This window comes from Triticum dicoccoides, chromosome 7A, assembly GCF_002162155.2.
Source record: "Triticum dicoccoides isolate Atlit2015 ecotype Zavitan chromosome 7A, WEW_v2.0, whole genome shotgun sequence".
NCBI lineage: Eukaryota > Viridiplantae > Streptophyta > Magnoliopsida > Poales > Poaceae > Triticum > Triticum dicoccoides.
Window position 1 is genome coordinate 33,679,255 of NC_041392.1, and position 20,498 is coordinate 33,699,752.

Genomic DNA, 20,498 nt, shown 5'->3' on the forward strand with positions numbered 1-20,498 from the left:
TTTCTACCTCCGCAGCTTTCAGCATTGCGAAGAGCTCGGGAATAGTCTTGTTCATCCCTTGCATATTATAGTTCATCACGAAGCTCTTGTAGCTTGGTGGCAGTGATTGGAGAATTCTGTCAATGACGCAATCATCCGGAAGATTAACTCCCAATTGAATCAAGTGATTATTATACCCAGACATTTTGAGTATATGCTCACTGACAGAACTGTTCTCCTCCATCTTGCAGCTATAGAACTTATTGGAGACTTCATATCTCTCAATTCGGGCATTTGCTTGAAATATTAACTTCAACTCCTGGAACATCTCATATGCTCCATGACGTTCAAAACGTCATTGAAGTCCCGATTCTAAGCCGTAAAGCATGGCACACTGAACTATCGAGTAGTCATCAGCTTTGCTCTGCCAGACGTTCATAACATCTGGTGTTGCTCCAGCAGCAGCCCTGGCACCCAGCGGTGCTTCCAGGACGTAATTTTTCTGTGCAGCAATGAGGATAATCCTCAAGTTACGGACCCAGTCCGTGTAATTGCTACCATCATCTTTCAACTTTGCTTTCTCAAGGAACGCATTAAAATTCAACGGAACAACAACACAAGCTATCTATCTACAATCAACATAAACAAGCAAGATACTATCAGGTACTAAGTTCATGATAAATTTAAGTTCAATTAATCATATTATTTAAGAACTCCCACTTAGATAGACATCCCTCTACTAAGTGATTACGTGATCCAAATCAACTAAGCCATGACCGATCATCACGTGAGATGGAGTAGTTTTCAATGGTGAACATCGTTATGTTGATCATATCTACTATATGATTCACGCTCGACCTTTCGGTCTCCGTGTTCCGAGGCCATATCTGCATATGCTAGGCTCGTCAAGTTTAACCTGAGTATTCTGCGTGTGCAAAACTGGCTTGCACCCGTTGTAGATGGACGTAGAGCTTATCACACCCGATCATCGCGTGGTGTCTGGGCACGACGAACTTTGGCAACGGTGCATACTCAGGGAGAACACTTCTTGATAATTTAGTGAGAGATCATCTTATAATGCTACCGTCAATCAAAGCAAGATAAGATGCATAAAAAGATAAACATCACATGCAATCAATATAAGTGATATGATATGGTCATCATCATCTTGTGCTTGTGATCTCCATCTCCGAAGCACCGTCATGATCACCATCGTCACCGGCGCGACACCTTGATCTCCATCGTAGCATCGTTGTCGTCTCGCCAATCTTATGCTTCCACGACTATCACTACCGTTTAGTAATAAAGTAAAGCATTACATCGCGATTGCATTGCATACAATAAAGCGACAACCATATGGCTCCTGCCAGTTGCCGATAACTCGGCTACAAAACATGATCATCTCATACAATAAAATTCAGCATCATGCTTTGACCATATCACATCACAACATGCCCTGCAAAAACAAGTTAGACGTCCTCTACTTTGTTGTTGCTTGTTTTACGTGGCTGCTACGGGCTTAAGTAAGAACCAATCTCACCTACGCATCAAAACCACAACGATAGTTTGTCAAATAGACTCCGTTTTAACCTTCGCAAGGACCGGGCGTAGCCATACTTGGTTCAAGTAAAGTTGGAGAGACAGTCGCCCGCAAGCCATCTCTGTGCAAAGCACGTCGAGGGAACCGGTCTCGCGTAAGCGTACGCGTAAGGTTGGTCCGGGTCGTCTCGTCCAACAATATCACCGAACCAAAGTATGACATGCTGGTAGGCAGTATGACTTGTATCGTCCATAACTCACTTGTGTTCTACTCATGCATATAACATCAACATAAATAACCTAGGCTCGGATGCCACTGTTGGGTTTCGTAGTAATTTCAAAAAAATTCCTACGCACACACAGGATCATGTGATGCATAGCAACGAGGGGAGAGTATTGTCTACGTACCCAACGCAGACCGACTGCGGAAGCGATGACACGACGTAGAGGAAGTAGTCGTACGTCTTCACGATCCAACCGATCAAGTACCGAAACTACGGCACCTCCGAGTTCGAGCACACGTTCAGCTCGATGACGATCCCCGGACTCCGATCCAGCAAAGTGTCGGGGAAGAGTTTCGTCAGCACGACGGCGTGGTGACGATCTTGATGAACTACAACAGCAGGGCTTCGCCTAAACTCCGCTACAGTATTATCGAGGAATATGGTGGCAGGAGGCACCGCACACGGCTAAGGAATAGATCACGTGGATCAACTTGTGTCAACTTGTGTGTTTAGAGGTGCCCCTGCCTCCGTATATAAAGGAGGAGAGGAGGGGAGGCTGGCCGGCCAAGGGGGGGAGGCGCAGGAGAGTCCTACTCCCTCTGGGAGTAGGATTCCCCCTCCAATCCTAGTCCAACTAGGATTCCTCGGAGGGGAAAAGAGGAGGAGGGGGCCGGCCACCTCTCCTAGTCCTAATAGGACTAGGGGAAGGGGGGGGCGCGCAGCCCAACTAGGGCAGCCCCTTCTCTTTTCCACTAAGGCCCACTATGGCCCAAATAGCTCCCGGGGGGTTCCGGTAACCCTCCCGGTATTCCGGTAAAATCCCGATTTCACCCGGAACACTTCCGATATCCAAATATAGGCTTTCAATATATTAATCTTTACGTCTCGACCATTTCGAGACTCCTCGTCATGTCCGTGATCACATCCGGGACTCCGAACAACCTTCGGTACATCAAAATACATAAACTCATAATGTAACTGTCATCGTAACCTTAAGCGTGCGGACCCTACGGGTTCGAGAACAATGTAGACATGACCGAGACACGTCTCTGGTCAATAACCAATAGCGGGACCTGGATGCCCATATTGGCTCCTACATATTCTACGAAGATCTTTATCGGTCAGACCGCATAACAACATACGTTGTTCCCTTTGTCATCAGTATGTTACTTGCCCGAGATTCGATCGTCGGTATCCAATACCTAGTTCAATCTTGTTACTGGCAAGTCTCTTTACTCGTTCCGTAATACATCATCTCACAACTAACATATTAGTTGTAATGCTTGCAAGGCTTATGTGATGTGTATTACCGAGAGGGCCCAGAGATACCTCTCCGACAATCGGAGTGACAAATCCTAATCTCGAAATACGCCAACCCAACATCGACCATTGGAGACACCTGTAGTACTCCTTTATAATCACCCAGTTACGTTGTGACGTTTGGTAGTACCCAAAGTGTTCCTCCGGTAAACGGGAGTTGCATAATCTCATAGTCATAGGAACATGTATAAGTCATGAAGAAAGCAATAGCAACATACTAAACGATCGGGTGCTAAGCTAATGGAATGGGTCATGTCAATCAGATCATTCTGCTAATGATGTGACCTCGTTAATCAAATAACAACTCATTGTTCATGGTTAGGAAACATAACCATCTTTGATTAACGAGCTAGTCAAGTAGAGGCATACTAGTGATACTTTGTTTGTCTATGTATTCACACATGTATTATGTTTCCGGTAAATACAATTCTAGCATGAATAATAAACATTTATCATGATTATAAGGAAATAAATAATAACTTTATTATTGCCTCTAGGGCATATTTCCTTCAGACAAGTGCGAGAAGTGGGCAGAAGTCCGACGTACCCTCGACAAGGCCAAGGAGACATACAAGCCGGACGCGACGACTCCGGGCGCGTCAGAGGGGCGGCCAGACGGCCACAAATTGGCAAAGAAGGGGAAAAACGTCGACGCGGCAACCGCACGAGTGCAGGAGTCCATCGAGCATTGCCTCGCCGACGCCCAGGCCCGGGCCGTCCTACGTGAAGAGAAGACCGAGGCGCGGTGGTCGTCGCTGGTGAAGAACAGCGCCATCAAGCTCGACCTGCTCCGGACGAACGTCGCCGCGAAGAAGAGGAACACCGACATGGCTTTTCTGATGGGCGGGGCAGACATGCTCCAGAGCAACGACGAGCAGCTCAGGGCGTGGTACATGGCGGAGCGCGGCCTCAACCTGAACCAGATGCAGACGGCAACGCCGACGACGCCGACGACGCAAGCTCCCGCGTCCACGACCACATGGACGCCAAGCCCGAACGACGCCTCTACATCGCCGCCCAGCAGTGCCGAAGCCGCGCCGACACAGCCCAGCACCGAAGCAGCTCCGACACCGCCGAGCCCGCGCACGCCGACTCCGCCAACGCCTGGAGCCGACCCCGCCAAATGAATCATTACGCACGCGAACTTGCGGCGTGCGGCGCTCTGTTTTTTGTAACGCCAGACTACGTCCGATCGCCGAATTTGTGGCGTCTTTTAAGAGCCGGAACGACCAAATTTAAATTTCCTGAAAAAAGGGACCGGCGCTTGGGGGCGTGACTCGGAGTTAGGTCGCCCCAGAGGCCGAACTAGCGCCGGCACGCCCTTACAGCGGCAGAGTAATTAACTTGCGTACGTGTTCTTCAAACTTTTACTAGACCAGTACGTACCGGCAGAGCATTTATCGACTAGTACTAAACTTGTTGCATGCGCTCGCGCTCGACCCGCCGGTCTCTGTCCGTTACGTACGCCCTGAAGCGATTTGGTATCATGGCTTGTGGCTTCTTGGAAAGGGCCTTTTCTTCCTGCAGGTATGCATGTACCAAACTAATTAATCGTGTGCGAGCTGTGTCGACCCGTTAATGGGCACTCCCGCCTTGATGTGTCCCGCCGTTGGCCTACAAACGGCCCTACGTACTGCTGCGCCCTCTCTCCTTTCTTTTCCTTTGAAAAATGGGTAATATCACGATGCCTGCCTACTACCTACGCCCGAAGATCGATATGTTACCACCACTACTCTGTGTCTGTGTCTCCGTGGATGCACGCATCGAACGAGCCGTGCATGCATCACTGTTGCTGCTGCAGGTGTCAGATCGGCGAGTCACCGTGCGTACCAAACGATGAGTTAAATTAATCAAGAATGTTGTCAACGACGGCAGGCAGATCACAGATGGGTGTATGGATTCGACGGACGACGTGCGGCTGGATTTAATCTAAACTAATCCGAACCAACACGAGCGTGTCGATTTGTAACGCGCCCCGTGCACGTGATGATGAGTTTTACCGGCAATGATGGGTTGATTTGAGTGACGGCAACTTTCTCATCTTTTACCGGAAAAGTGCACCGGCCAGCCGCTTAATTTCTGCTCGTCTATCGTGGCGACGCGGAAAGGTGCGATTTTTCAAGGCAGTAATTCAGCGGCAGATTACAGGGATGGGATGGGATGGGTGGGTGGATGATCCTCGGATTTACTGTAGTCGGCATGCCTCCGTCCAATGGGAGGTAAACCGGGTTCTGTTTAATCCCATTTAAGCCCACTTACCAGTTTAATAGTTTAACAAAGATGTTTTTGGGCGAGGGGGGATGAACTATCCAACTAACAAAAGCTAACTAAAGGGGCCTTACAGCAACGTTTATTGCGCCATTTACATTTCTATCATGCATGACATATACGTGAGTATAACTATATGTACCTATAGAAAACTAATGGATAAGCATGTACATGCATATCGATTGTCGTAGTGCTGTGGTAGTACTATTGGTGCTCAGTGGCCTACCGGGAGACACGGTTTCCTCTTCCCCTTTCATATTCGAATCATGGATGCATCTATTCCATCTACTTTGTTGCTTAAAACGGAGATATGAAGCGTCGAAGGGCTTTGTACTGTTACTTATTTGTCCCCTCATTTGTGGAACGTACACCAAGAGCATAAGGCGTGCAATCGGTGCTGATTGGTAACCAGTGAGAGGGGACAACACATCATTGTAGTAGACATTGTACTACAAGATTTGGTTGATGTACTGTTCCCATGAGTGTATGAAATCACCGTGGCATTACCGTCGTCCTGTCCCAACTCAGCACCCTGCTTTTGCGGGGATGGTTATCGGTCCCATGGCAATGTTCCCATTGGTTTTGCAACAACAAGATATATGATTGGGCACTGGACATGCCATCCTGGTCCAAGCCAGGAGGTATTGCTTGCGAAGTCTACCAGCATGGCGGAATGACTTCGATTCGATGGTGCTATTCCAATACTAGGGAAAAGCCTAGTAGTAGCGCGGGTTGTAGGCATACTAGTTGCGCGGGTGGCGGTGCTACTAGTATGGCGCTACAGCTAAAGCTTAGCAGTAGCGTGGGCTGAACCGCGCTACTACTATATTCACTTACTAGTAGCGCTTCTCTGAAAAGACGCTACTGGTAACTACTAGTAGCGCCTCTCGCACCCTGCGCTACTACTACTATTTCGTATTATATTTATTTTTATTTCATGTTGTATTCATACACCTTTATACAAGTTTTCATACATCAGCAATTTAGACTTTGTTTTTACATCATAATGAGTTATTACATCATTGAGTGAAAGAACCATGGACTAGTTTCAAGTGGATGTCCATCCACTTGAAACTAGTCCACGGTTCTTTCACCCAATGATATAATAAATATTATCATCATCATATCATTAACAACTTATCATCATAATACATCATTATCATATATCACCTAGTCATGATCATCATTTTCATCAATGAGATATCATATAGCAAGTTGGTCACTAGTCATAATCACGACTCCTCATCATCATCAACTCTAACACATTGTACCACATAATAACACATTGTATTTAGGACATACTTTTCTCTCATAGGACCTACTACCTTCTCTTAGGTAAAATATCACAAAACAACATAGGCCCTGAGTCTCCATTATGGATAATGGAGATTATCATGTCTCCAATTCTTGCCTTTCGCACAATGCTACTTCCAAGTGCCTCCTTATGACTGTCCATATATTTTTTCCATTCTTTGATTTTCATGTCCTCACTGGTTTTAGAAATCCGATATGGACAGGTGAGATTCGTAGGATGACCTGGCCATATGTTCAAAACATCAAGGTGACCATTCTGATACATCAGATTAGGCACACAATCCTTCGGGATTTTCTGTTGAAAAACATAATAATAACTTCGTAGTTAGTAATGTAGTTCAGTTTTAGAAGAATTTATGCATAAAGATGCACGGATGTCGTAATAGTAAAAAAATCTTACCATGGCATCTCCATGGATGTTACCGTGGTTCAACACGTGCACTAGTGGCACGTATTGACCATAATGTGAAGGAATTTTATAATAGATATTGTAATTTTCAAAATCAGTACAAAATGTGATCAGATGATTTTTCTCCTGATAGGTTAATTCTGAGCCATCGGTGTAGTGGGTTCTCTCTACCATCTTCCGCACATTGTTTGAAGAATGAAAATAAGCTGTCAATGGAAATAAGTTGTCAACTATTTTGAAATAAACAATATAAATTAGTTAATAATTATGTTTGAGAAACTCACATAGAGGTAGAATTGGAAGCGTGTCAACAAGGACCCAAATGTCCATATTGTCTTGTTCGATGTCAGGATCACCAAGATCCATGTTGACAAGCATACCCTCATAAAAACCATATATCATGCAAAGTGCTTCCCAATTTGTGCAACCAAAATGGGTTACGCTCTGAGAATTGTACAGATTTACTTCAAAATCCATACCATGATGGGTCCTTAGGTGAATTTTCTTTGTTTCGAAACTTTCATGGTCTTCAAAGCCCATCCTCTCCAAGACACAGCATCTTGCATGGCATGGGGTAAGCTACTCGAATTGTAAAAGATGAAAATTACACGTTGAAATAGTTGAAGTCATGCTTAATTACGAAAAAAAACACTTGTCGTTGTTACGTACCGTTTCAACATCGAAGGTCTCCTGGAGCTTAATGCTGAAGCGCCGATCTTCGTCTAGGTGAGGCCTGTCACACAGACCTCGGTCGTTGTTGCACCAGCTGCACTCCCTTGGAAGAGTTTTGTCATCCGATGACGACATTTCCTATGTTCATAATTCAAAGATTAAACTTGTACAATTCAATATATGTACTACAAAAACTAAATTAGTGAAGTAAATATGCCCTAGAGGCAATAATAAAGTTATTATTTATTTCCTTATATCCTGATAAATGTTTATTATTCATGCTAGAATTGTATTAACAGAAAACAAAATACATGTGTGAATACATAGACAAACAGAGTGTCACTAGTATGCCTCTACTTAACTAGCTCGTTGATCAAAGATGGTTAAGTTTCCTAGCCATTGACATGGGTTGTCATTTGATTAACGGGATCACATCATTAGGAGAATGATGTGATTGACATGACCCATTCCATTAGCTTAGCACACGATCATTTAAGTATGTTGCTATTGCTTCTTCATGACTTATACATGTTTCTATGACTATGAGATTATGCAACTCCCGTTTACCGGAGGAACACTTTGTGTGCTACCAAACGTCACAACGTAATTGGGTGATTATAAAGGTGCTCTACAGGTGTTTCCGAAGGTACTTGTTGGGTTGGCGTATTTCGAGATTAGGATTTGTCACTCCGATTGTCGGAGAGGTATCTCTAGGCCCTCTCGGTAATGCACATCACTTAAGCCTTGCAAGCATTGCAACTAATGAGTTAAATGCGGGATGATCTATTACGGAATGAGTAAAGAGACTTGTCGGTAACGAGATTGAACTAGGTATTGAGATACCGACGATCGAATCTCGGGCAAGTAACATACCGATGACAAAGGGAACAACGTATGTTGTTATGCGGTCTGACCGATAAAGATCTTCGTAGAATATGTAGGAGCCAATATGAGCATCCAGGTTCTGCTATTGGTTATTAACCGGAGACGTGTCTCGGTCATGTCTACATAGTTTTTGAACCCGTAGGGTCCGCAGGCTTAACGCTACGATGACAGTTATATTATGGGTTTTATGTTTTGATGTACCGAAGGTTGTTCAGAGTCCCAGATGTGATCACGGACATGATGAGGAGTCTCGAAATGGTCGAGACATGGAGATTGATATATTGGAAGCCTATGTTTGGATATCGGAAGTGTTCCGGGTGAAATCTGGATTTTATCGGAGTACTGGTGGTTACCGGAACCCCCCCGGGGGCTTAATAGGCCTACATGGGCCTTATTGGAAAAGGAGGGAAGCAAGGGAAGTGTGGGGCGCCCCCCCCCCCAAGGCCCAAACCGAATTGGTTTAGGAAAAGGGGGCCGGCCCCCCTCTTTCCTTCTTCCCCCCTCCCAAGTCCTAATCCAACTAGGAAAAGGGGGGGGAGTCCTACTCCCGGTGGGAGTAGGACTCCTCCGGTGCGCCTCTCCCCTTGGCCGGCCGCACCCCCCTTGCTCCTTTATATACAGGGGCAGGGGGGCACCTCTAGACACACAAGTTGATCAAGTTGATCGTCTCTTAGCCGTGTGCGGTGCCCCTCTCCACCATAGTCCACCTCGATAATACCGTAGCGGTGCTTAGGCGAAGCTCTGCGTTGGTAGAACATCAACATCGTCACCACACCGTCAAGCTGACGAAACTCTCCCTCAACACTCGGCTGGATCGGAGTTAGAGGGACGTCATCGGGCTGAACGTGTGCTGAACTCGGAGGTGCCGTGCGTTCAGTACTTGATCGGTCGGATCGTGAAGACGTACGACTACATCAACCGCGTTGTGCTAACGCTTCCGCTTTCGGTCTACGAGGGTACGTAGAGAACACTCTCCCTTCTCGTTGCTATGCATCACCATGATCTTGCGTGTGCGTAGGAATTTTTTTGAAATTACTACGTTCCCCATAGTGGTATCCAAGCCAGGTTTTATGCATTGATGTTATATGCACGAGTAGAACACAAGTGAGTTGTGGGCGATATAAGTCATACTGCTTACCAGCATGTCATACTTTGGTTCAGCGGTATTGTTGGATGAAGTGACCCGGACCGACATTACGCGTACGCTTACGCGAGACTGGTTCTACCGACGTGCTTTGCACATAGGTGGCTGGCGGGTGTCAGTTTCTCCAACTTTAGTTGAACCGAGTGTGGCTACGCCCGGTCCTTGCGAAGGTTAAAACAGCACCAACTGGACAAACTATCGTTGTGGTTTTGATGCGTAGGTAAGAACGGTTCTTGCTAAGCCCGTAGCAGCCACGTAAAACTTGCAACAACAAAGTAGAGGACGTCTATCTTGTTTTTGCAGGGCATGTTGTGATGTGATATGGTCAAGACGTGATGCTATATTGTATGAGATGATCATGTTTTGTAACCGAGTTATCGGCAACTGACAGGAGCCATATGATTGTCGCTTTATTGTATGCAATACAATCGCCCTGTAATGCTTTACTTTATCACTAAGCGGTAGCGATAGTCATGGAAGCATAAGATTGGCGAGACGACAACGATGCTACGATGGAGATCAAGGTGTCGCGCCGGTGACGATGGTGATCATGATGGTGCTTCGGAGATGGAGATCACAAGCACAAGATGATGATGGCCATATCATATCACTTATATTGATTGCATGTGATGTTTATCTTTTATGCATCTTATCTTGCTTTGATTGACGGTAGCATTATAAGATGATCCCTCACTAAATTATCAAAGTATAAGTGTTCTCCCTAAGTATGCACCGTTGCGAAAGTTCTTCGTGCTGAGACACCACGTGATGATCGGGTGTGATAGGCTCTACGTTCAAATACAACGGGTGCAAAACAGTTGCACACGCGGAATACTCAGGTTAAACTTGATGAGCCTAGCATATAACAGAAATGGCCTCGGAACACGAAGGCCGAAAGGTCGAGCGTGAATCATATAGTAGATATGATCAACATAGTGATGTTCACCATTGAAACTACTCCATCTCACGTGATGATCGGACATGGTTTAGTTGATTTGGATCACGTGATCACTTAGAGGATTAGAAGGATGTCTATCTAAGTTGGAGTTCTTAAGTAATATGGTTAATTGAACTTAAATTTATCATGAACTTAGTACCTGATAGTATCTTGCTTGTCTATGTTGGTTGTAGATAGATGGCCCGTGCTGTTGTTCCGTTGAATTTCAGTGCGTTCCTTGAGAAAGCAAAGTTGAAAGATGATGGTAGCAATTACACGGACCAGGTCCGTAACTTGAGGATTATCCTCATTGCTGCACAGAAGAGTTCAATCCTGGAAGCACCGCTAGGTGTACCTCCTGTGCCAGCAAATACAGACATTGTGAATGCCTGGCAGTTGCGTGTTGATGACTACTTGATAGTTCAGTGTGCCATGCTTTACGGCTTAGAACCGAGACTTCGACGACGTTTTAAACGTCATGGAGCATATGAGATGTTCCAGGAGTTGAAGTTAATATTTCAAGAAAATTCCTGGATTGAGAGATATGAAGTCTCCAATAAGTTCTATAGCTGCAAGATGGAGGAGAATAGTTCTATCAGTGAACATATACTCAGAATGTCTGGGTACCATAATCACTTGCTTCATCTGGGAGTTAATCTTCCGGTTGATAGTGTCATTGACAGAGTTCTTCAATCACTGCCACCAAGCTACAAGAGCTTCGTGATGAACTATAATATGCAAGGGATGAATAAAACAATTCCCGAGCTCTTCGCAATGCTAAAGGCTGCGGAGGTAGAAATCAAGAAGGAGCATCAAGTGTTGATGGTCAACAAGACCACTAGTTTCAAGAAAAAGGGCAAAGGAAAGAAGAAGGGGAACTTCAAGAAGAATAGCAAGCAAGTTGCTGCTCAAGAGAAGAAACCCAAGTCTGGACCTAAGCCTGAAACTGAGTGCTTCTACTGCAAGCAGACTGGTCACTGGAAGCGGAACTGCCCCAAGTATTTGGCGGATAAGAAGGATGGCAAGGTGAACAAAGGTATATGTCATATACATTTTATTGATGTGTACCTTACTAATGCTCGCAGTAGCACCTGGGTATTTGATACTGGTTCTGTTGCTAATATTTGCAACTCGAAACAGGGGCTACGGATTAAGCGAAGATTGGCTAAGGACGAGGTGACAATGCGCGTGGGAAATGGTTCCAAAGTCGATGTGATCGCAGTCGGCACGCTACCTCTACATCGACCTTCGAGATTAGTATTAGACCTAAATAATTGTTATTTGGTGCCAGCGTTGAGCATGAACATTATATATGGATCTTGTTTGATGCGAGACGGTTATTCATTTAAATAAGAGAATAATGGTTGTTCTATTTATATGAGTAATATCTTTTATGGTCATGCACCCATGAAGAGTGGTCTATTCTTATTGAATCTCGATAATAGTGACACACATATTCATAATGTTGAAACCAAAAGATGCAGAGTTGATAATGATAGTGCAACTTATTTGTGGCACTGCCGCTTAGGTCATATAGGTGTAAAGTGCATGAAGAAACTCCATACTGATGGACTTTTGGAACCACTTGATTATGAATCACTTGGTATTTGTGAATCGTGCCTCATGGGCAAGATGACTAAAACGCCATTCTCCGGAACTATTGAGAGAGCAATAGATTTGTTGGAAATCATACATACAGATGTATGTGGTCTGATGAATGTTGAGGCTCGTGGCGGATATCGTTATTTTCTCACCTTCACAGATGATTTAAGATGATATGGGTATATCTACTTAATGAAGCATAAGTCTGAAACATTTGAAAAGTTCAAAGAATTTTAGAGTGAAGCTGAAAATTATCGTAACAAGAAAATAAAGTTTCTACGATCTGATCGTGGAGGAGAATATTTGAGTTACGAGTTTGGTCTACATTTGAAACAATGCAGAATAGTTTCGCAACTCACGCCACCCGGAACACCACAGCGTAATGGTGTGTCTGAACGTCGTAATCGTACTTTACTAGATATGGTGCGATCTATGATGTCTCTTACAGATTTACCGCTATCATTTTGGGGTTATACTTTAGAGGCGGTTGCATTCACGTTAAATAGGGCACCATCGAAATCCGTTGAGATGACGCCTTATGAACTGTGGTTTGGTAAGAAACCAAAATTGTCGTTTCTGAAAGCTTGGGGCTGCGATGCTTATGTGAAAAAGCTTCAACCTGGTAAGCTCGAACCCAAATCGGAGAAATGTGTCTTCATAGGATACCCAAAGGAGACTGTTGGGTATACCTTCTATCACATATCAGAAGGCAAGACTTTTGTTGCTAAATTCAGAGTTTTTCTAGAGAAGGAGTTTCTCTCGAAAGAAGTGAGTGGGAGAAAAGTAGAACTTGATGAGGTAATTGTACCTGCTCCCTTATTGGAAAGTAGTTCATCACAGAAAACGATTTTTGCGACACCTATACCAATTAGTGAGGAAGTTAATGATGATGATCATGAAATTTTAGATCAAGTTGTTACTGAACCTCGTAGGTCAACCAGAGTAAGATCCGCACTAGAGTGGTACGGTAATCTTGTTCTGGAAGTTATGTTACTAGACCATGACGAACCTACGAACTATGAAGAAGCGATGGTGAGCCCAGATTCCACAAAATGGCTTGAGGCCATGAAATCTGAGATGGGATCCATGTATGAGAACAAAGTGTGGACATTGGTTGACTTGCCCATTGATCGGCAAGCAATTGAGAATAAATGGATCTTCAAGAAGAAGACTGACGCTGACGGTAATGTTACTGTCTATAAAGCTCGACTTGTTGCGAAAGGTTTTCGACAAGTTCAAGGGATTGACTACGATGAGACCTTCTCACCTGTAGCGATGCCGCGTTTTATGATTATGAAATATGGCAGATGGATGTCAAAACTGCATTCTTGAATGGATTTCTAGAAGAGTAGTTGTATATGATGCAACCGGAAGGTTTTGTCGATCCAAAGGGAGCTAACAAAGTGTGCAAGCTCCAGCGGTCCATTTATGGACTGGTGCAAGCCTCTCGGAGTTGGAATAAACGATTCGACAGTGCGATCAAAGCATTTGGTTTTATACAGACTTTTGGAGAAGCCTGTATTTACAAGAAAGTGAGTGGGAGCTCTGTAGCATTTCTGATATTATATGTGGATGATATATTACTGATTGGAAATGATATAGAATTTCTGGATAGCATAAAGGGATACTTGAATAAGAGTTTTTCAATGAAAGACCTCGGTGAAGCTGCTTACATATTGGGCATTAAGATTTATAGAGATAGATCAAGACGCTTAATTGGACTTTCACAAAGCACATACCTTGACAAATTTTTGAAGAAGTTCAAATGGATCAAGCAAAGAAAGGGTTCTTGCCTGTATTACAAGGTGTGAAGTTGAGTAAGACTCAATGCTCGACCACCGCAGAAGATAGAGAGAAAATGAAAGATGTTCCCTATGCTTTAGCCATAGGCTCTATCATGTATGCAATGCTGTGTACCAGACCTGATGTGTGCCTTGCTATAAGTCTAGCAGGGAGGTACCAAAATAATGCAGGAGTGGATCACTGGACAGTGGTCAAGAACATCCTGAAATACCTGAAAAGGACTAAGGATATGTTTCTCGTTGATGGAGGTGACAAAGAGCTCATCGTAAACGGTTACGTTGATGCAAGCTTTGACACTGATTCGGACGATTCGAAATCGCAAACCGGATACACGTTTACATTGAACGGTGGAGCTGTCAGTTGGTGCAGTTCTAAACAAAGCGTCGTGGCGGGATCTACATGTGAAGCGGGGTACATAGCTGCTTCAGAAGCAGCAAATGAAGGAGTCTGGATGAAGGAGTTCATATATGATCTAGGTGTCATACCTAGTGCATTGGGTCCAATGAAAATCTTTTGTGACAATACTGGAGCAATTGCCTTAGCGAAGGAATCCAGATTTCATAAGAGAACCAAGCACATCAAGAGACGCTTCAATTCCATCCGGGATCTAGTCCAGGTGGGAGACATAGAAATTTGCAAGATACATATGAATCTGAATGTTGCAGACCCGTTGACTAAGCCTCTTCCATGAGCAAAACGTGATCAGCACCAAGGCTCCATGGGTGTTAGAATCATTACTGTGTAATCTAGATTATTGACTCTAGTGCAAGTGGGAGACTGAAGGAAATATGCCCTAGAGGCAATAATAAAGTTATTATTTATTTCCTTATATCATGATAAATGTTTATTATTCATGCTAGAATTGTATTAACCGAAAACATAATACATGTGTGAATACATAGACAAACAGAGTGTCACTAGTATGCCTGTACTTAACTAGCTCGTTGATCAACGATGGTTAAGTTTCCTAACCATTGACATGGGTTGTCATTTGATTAACGGGATCACATCATTAGGAGAATGATGTGATTGAGATGACCCATTCCGTTAGCTTAGCACACGATCGTTGAAGTATCTTGCTATTGCTTTCTTCATGACTTATACATGTTCCTATGACTATGAGATTATGCAACTCCCGTTTACCGGAGGAACACTTTGTGTGCTACCAAACGTCACAACGTAATTGGGTGATTATAAAGGTCCTCTACAGGTGTCTCCGAAGGTACTTGTTGGGTTGGCCTATTTCGAGATTAGGATTTGTCACTCCGATTATCGGAGAGGTATCTCTAGGCCCTCTCGGTAATGCACATCACTTAAGCCTTGCAAGCATTGCAACTAATGAGTTAATTGTGGGATGATGTATTACATAACGAGTAAAGAGACTTGCCGGTAACGAGATTGAACTAGGTATTGAGATACCGACGATCGAATCTCGGGCAAGTAACTGTTGGAAATATGCCCTAGAGGCAATAATAAATTAGTTATTATTATATTTCCTTGTTCATGATAATCGTTTATTATCCATGCTAGAATTGTATTGATAGGAAACTCAGATACATGTGTGGATACATAGACAACACCATGTCCCTAGTAAGCCTCTAGTTGACTAGCTTGTTGATCAATAGATGGTTACGGTTTCCTGGCCATGGACATTGGATGTCGTTGATAACGGGATCACATCATTAGGAGAATGATGTGATGGACAAAGACCCAATCCTGAGCCTAGCACAAGATCATGTAGTTCGTATGCTAAAGCTTTTCTAATGTCAATTATCATTTCCTTAGACCATGAGATTGTGCAACTCCCGGATACCGTAGGAGTGCTTTGGGTGTGCCAAACGTCACAACATAACTGGGTGGCTATAAAGGTACACTACAGGCATCTCCGAAAGTGTCTGTTGGGTTGGCACGAATCGAGACTGGGATTTGTCACTCCGTGTAAATGGAGAGGTATCTCTGGGCCCACTCGGTAGGACATCATCATAATGTGCACAATGTGATCAAGGAGTTGATCACGGGATGATGTGTTACGGAACGAGTAAAAGAGACTTGCCGGTAACGAGATTGAACAAGGTATCGGGATACCGACGATCGAATCTCGGGCAAGTATCGTACCGCTAGACAAAGGGAATTGTATACGGGATTGATTAAGTCCTTGACATCGTGGTTCATCCGATGAAATCATCGTGGAACATGTGGGAGCCAACATGGGTATCCAGATCCCGCTGTTGGTTATTGACCAGAGAGTCATCTCGGTCATGTCTGCATGTCTCCCGAACCCGTAGGGTCTACACACTTAAGGTTCAGTGACGCTAGGGTTATAGAGATATTAGTATGCGGTAACCCGAAAGTTGTTCGCAGTCCCGGATGAGATCCCGGGCATCACGAGGAGTTCCTGAATGGTCCTGAGGTAAAGAATTATATATAGGAAGTGCTATTTCGGCCATCGGGACAAGTTTCGGGGTCACCGGTATTGTACCGGGACCACCGGAAGGGTCCCGGGGGTCCACCGGGTGGGGCCACCTGCCCCGGGGGGCCACATGGGCTGTAGGGGGTGCGCCTTGGCCTATATGGGCCAAGGGCACCAGCCCCAAGAGGCCCATGCGCCAAGAGAGAGGAAAAGGGGAGAGTCCTAAAGGGGGAAGGCACCTCCGAGGTGCCTTGGGGAGGATGGACTCCTCCCCACCCTTGGCCGCACCCTTCCTTGGAGGAAGGGGCAAGGGCTGCGCCTCCCCCCTCTCCCTTGTCCCTATATATAGTGGGGAAAAGGAGGAGCAACCATACCTAAGGCCTGGCGCCTCCCTCTCCCTCCCGTGACACATCTCCCTCCTCCCGCAGCGCTTAGCGAAGCCCTGTTGGAATCCCGCTACTTCCACCACGCCGTCGTGCTGCTGGATCTCCATCAACCTCTCCCTCCTCCTTGCTGGATCAAGGCGTGGGAGACGTCTCCATTCCGTACGTGTGTTGAACGCGGAGGTGCCGTCCGTTCGGCGCTAGGATCATCGGTGATTTGAATCACGACGAGTACGACTCCATCAACCCCGTTCACTTGAACGCTTCCGCTTAGCGATCTACAAGGGTATGTAGATGCGCTCTCCTTCCCCTCGTTGCTGGTTTCTCCATAGATAGATCTTGGTGACACGTAGGAAAATTTTGAATTTCTGCTACGTTCCCCAACAGTAACATACCGATGACAAAGGGAACAACGTATGTTGTTATGCGGTCTGACCGATAAAGATCTTCGTAGAATATGTAGGAGCCAATATGAGCATCCAGGTTCCGCTATTGGTTATTGACCGGAGACGTGTCTCGGTCCTCGAACCCGTAGGGTCCACATGCTTAACGCTATGATGACAGTTATATTATGAGTTTTATGTTTTGATGTACCGAAGGTTGTTCGGAGTCCCGGATGTGATCATGGACATGAGCAGGAGTCTCGAAATGGCCAAGACATGAAGATTGATATATTGGAAGCCTATGTTTGGATATCGGAAGTGTTCCGGGTGAAATCGGGATTTTACTGGAGTACCGGGGGTTACCGGAACCCCCCGAGGCTTAATAGGCCTACATGGGCCTTAGTGGAAATGGAGTGAAGCAAGGGAAGTGTGGGGCGCCCCCCCCCCAAGGCCCAAACCGAATTGGTTTAGGGCAAAGGGGGCCGACCCCCCCTCTTTCCTTCTTCCCCCCTCCCAAGTCCTAATCCAACTAGGAAAAGGGGGAGAGTCCTACTCCCGGCGCGCCTCTCCCATTGGCCGGCCGGACCCCTCCTTGCTCCTTTATATACAGGGGCAGGGGGGCACCTCTAGACATACAAGTTGATCAAGTTGATCGTCCCTTAGCCGTGTGCGGTGCCCCCCTCCATCATAGTCCACCTCGATAATACTGTAGCGGTGCTTAGGCGAAGCTCTGTGTCGGTAGAACATCAACATCGTCACCACGCCGTCGTACTGACGAAACTCTCCCTCAACACTCGGCTGGATCGGAGTTAGAGGGACGTCATCGGGCTGAACGTGTGCTGAACTCGGAGGTGCCGTGCGTTCGGTACTTGATTGGTCGGATCGTGAAGACGTACGACTACATCAACTGCTTTGTGCTAACGTTTCCGCTTTCGGTCTACGAGGGTACGTAGACTACACTCTCCCCTCTTGTTGCTATGCATCACCATGATCTTGCGTGTGCGTAGGAATTTTTTTGAAATTACTGTTGGAAATATGCCCTAGAGGCAATAATAAATTGGTTATTATTATATTTCCTTGTTCATGATAATCGTTTATTATCCATGCTAGAATTGTATTGATAGGAAACTCAGATACATGTGTGGATACATAGACAACACCATGTCCCTAGTAAGCCTCTAGTTGACTAGCTCGTTGATCAATAGATGGTTACGGTTTCCTGACCATGGACATTGGATGTCATTGATAACGGGATCACATCATTAGGAGAATGATGTGATGGACAAGACCCAATCCTAAGCATAGCACTAGATCGTGTAGTTCGTATGCTAAAACTTTTCTAATGTCAAGTATCATTTCCTTAGACCATGAGATTGTGCAACTCCCGGATACCGTAGGAGTGCTTTGGGTGTGCCAAACGTCACAACGTAACTGGGTGGCTATAAAGGTACACTACGGGTATCTCCGAAAGTGTCTGTTGGGTTGGCACGAATCGAGACTGGGATTTGTCACTCCGTGTGACGGAGAGGTGTCTCTGGGCCCACTCGATAGGACATCATCATAATGTGCACAATGTGATCCAAGAGTTGATCACGGGAAGATGTGTTACGGAACGAGTAAAGAGACTTGCCGGTAACGAGATTGAACAAGGTATCGGGATACCGACGATCGAATCTCGGGCAAGTATCATACCGCTAGACAAAGGGAATTGTATACGGGATTGATTAAGTCCTTGACATCGTGGTTCATCCGATGAGATCATCGTGGAACATGTGGGAGCCAACATGGGTATCCAGATCCCGATGTTGGTTATTGACCAGAGAGTCATCTCGGTCATGTCTGCATGTCTCCCGAACCCGTAGGGTCTACACACTTAAGGTTCGGTGACGCTAGGGTTATAGAGATATTAGTATGCGGTAACCCGAAAGTTGTTCGGAGTCTCGGATGAGATCCCAGACGTCACGAGGAGTTCCGGAATGGTCCGGAGGTAAAGAATTATATATAGGAAGTGCTATTTCGGCCATCGGGACAAGTTTCGGGGTCACCGGTATTGTACCGGGACCACCGGAAGGATCCCGAGGGTCCACCGGGTGGGGCCACCTGCCCCGGGGGGCCACATGGGCTGTAGGGGGTGCGCCTTGGCCTATATGGGCCAAGGGCACCAGCCCCAAGAGGCCCATGCGCCAAGAGAGAGGGAAAGGAAGAGTCCTAAAGGGAGAAGGCACGTCCTAGGTGCCTTGGGAAGGTGGGACTCCCCCCTTGGCCGCACCCTTCCTTGGAGGAAGGGGCAAGGCTGCGCCCTCCCCCTCTCCCTTGGCCCTATATATAGTGGGGGGAAGGGAGGGCAACCATACCCAAGCCCTGGCGCCTCCCTCTCCCTCCCGTGACACACCTCCCTCCTCCCGCAGCGCTTGGCGAAGCCCTGTTGGAATCCCGCTACTTCCACCACCACGCCGTCGTGCTGCTGGATCTCCATCAACCTCTCCTCCCCCCTTGCTGGATCAAGAAGGAGGAGACGTCGCTGCTCCGTACGTGTGTTGAACGCGGAGGTGCCGTCCGTTCGGCGCTAGGATCATCGGTGATTTGGATCACGACGAGTACGACTCCATCAACCCCGTTCTCTTGAACGCTTCCACGCGCGATCTACAAGGGTATGTAGATCCACTCCTCCCTCGTTGCTAGGTGACTCCATAGATAGATCTTGGTGACACGTAGGAAAATTTTGAATTTATGCTACGTTCCCCAACAATTACTACGTTCCCCAACAATTAGATCATTATTATTCATCACGGGTTGACTATCGGTCTGCCGAGTCTTTTTCTTAAAGTCAACCCGAAATGCCGTTTAATTATTTTTCTAGAAAATCCAGTCCACTCGATATTTCCTACATATTCTAGCACAAGTCATGCCAGAATTCATAGAAAAATCCGGCATGACCTTTGCTAAAAAAGGACATATCGAGCGCCTGAAATTTCCTGGAACGGAAATTAATCAACGCTCCGGCAAAACATAGGCCACTCGAAGGTGTAACCTCTAAACATGACCGGCCACTTGGGGCAACCACATATCCTATTTGAGCAACACAAGATATACATGTTTTTATCTACATCATATGAGCATTCAAACTTGATGGTCATTGCATTTCAATTGTTGAAAATTTGAGCAAAAACATTTCAAAATATCTTATATGACTCATATTGACATGGATATTTGGCTGGTCTCACCT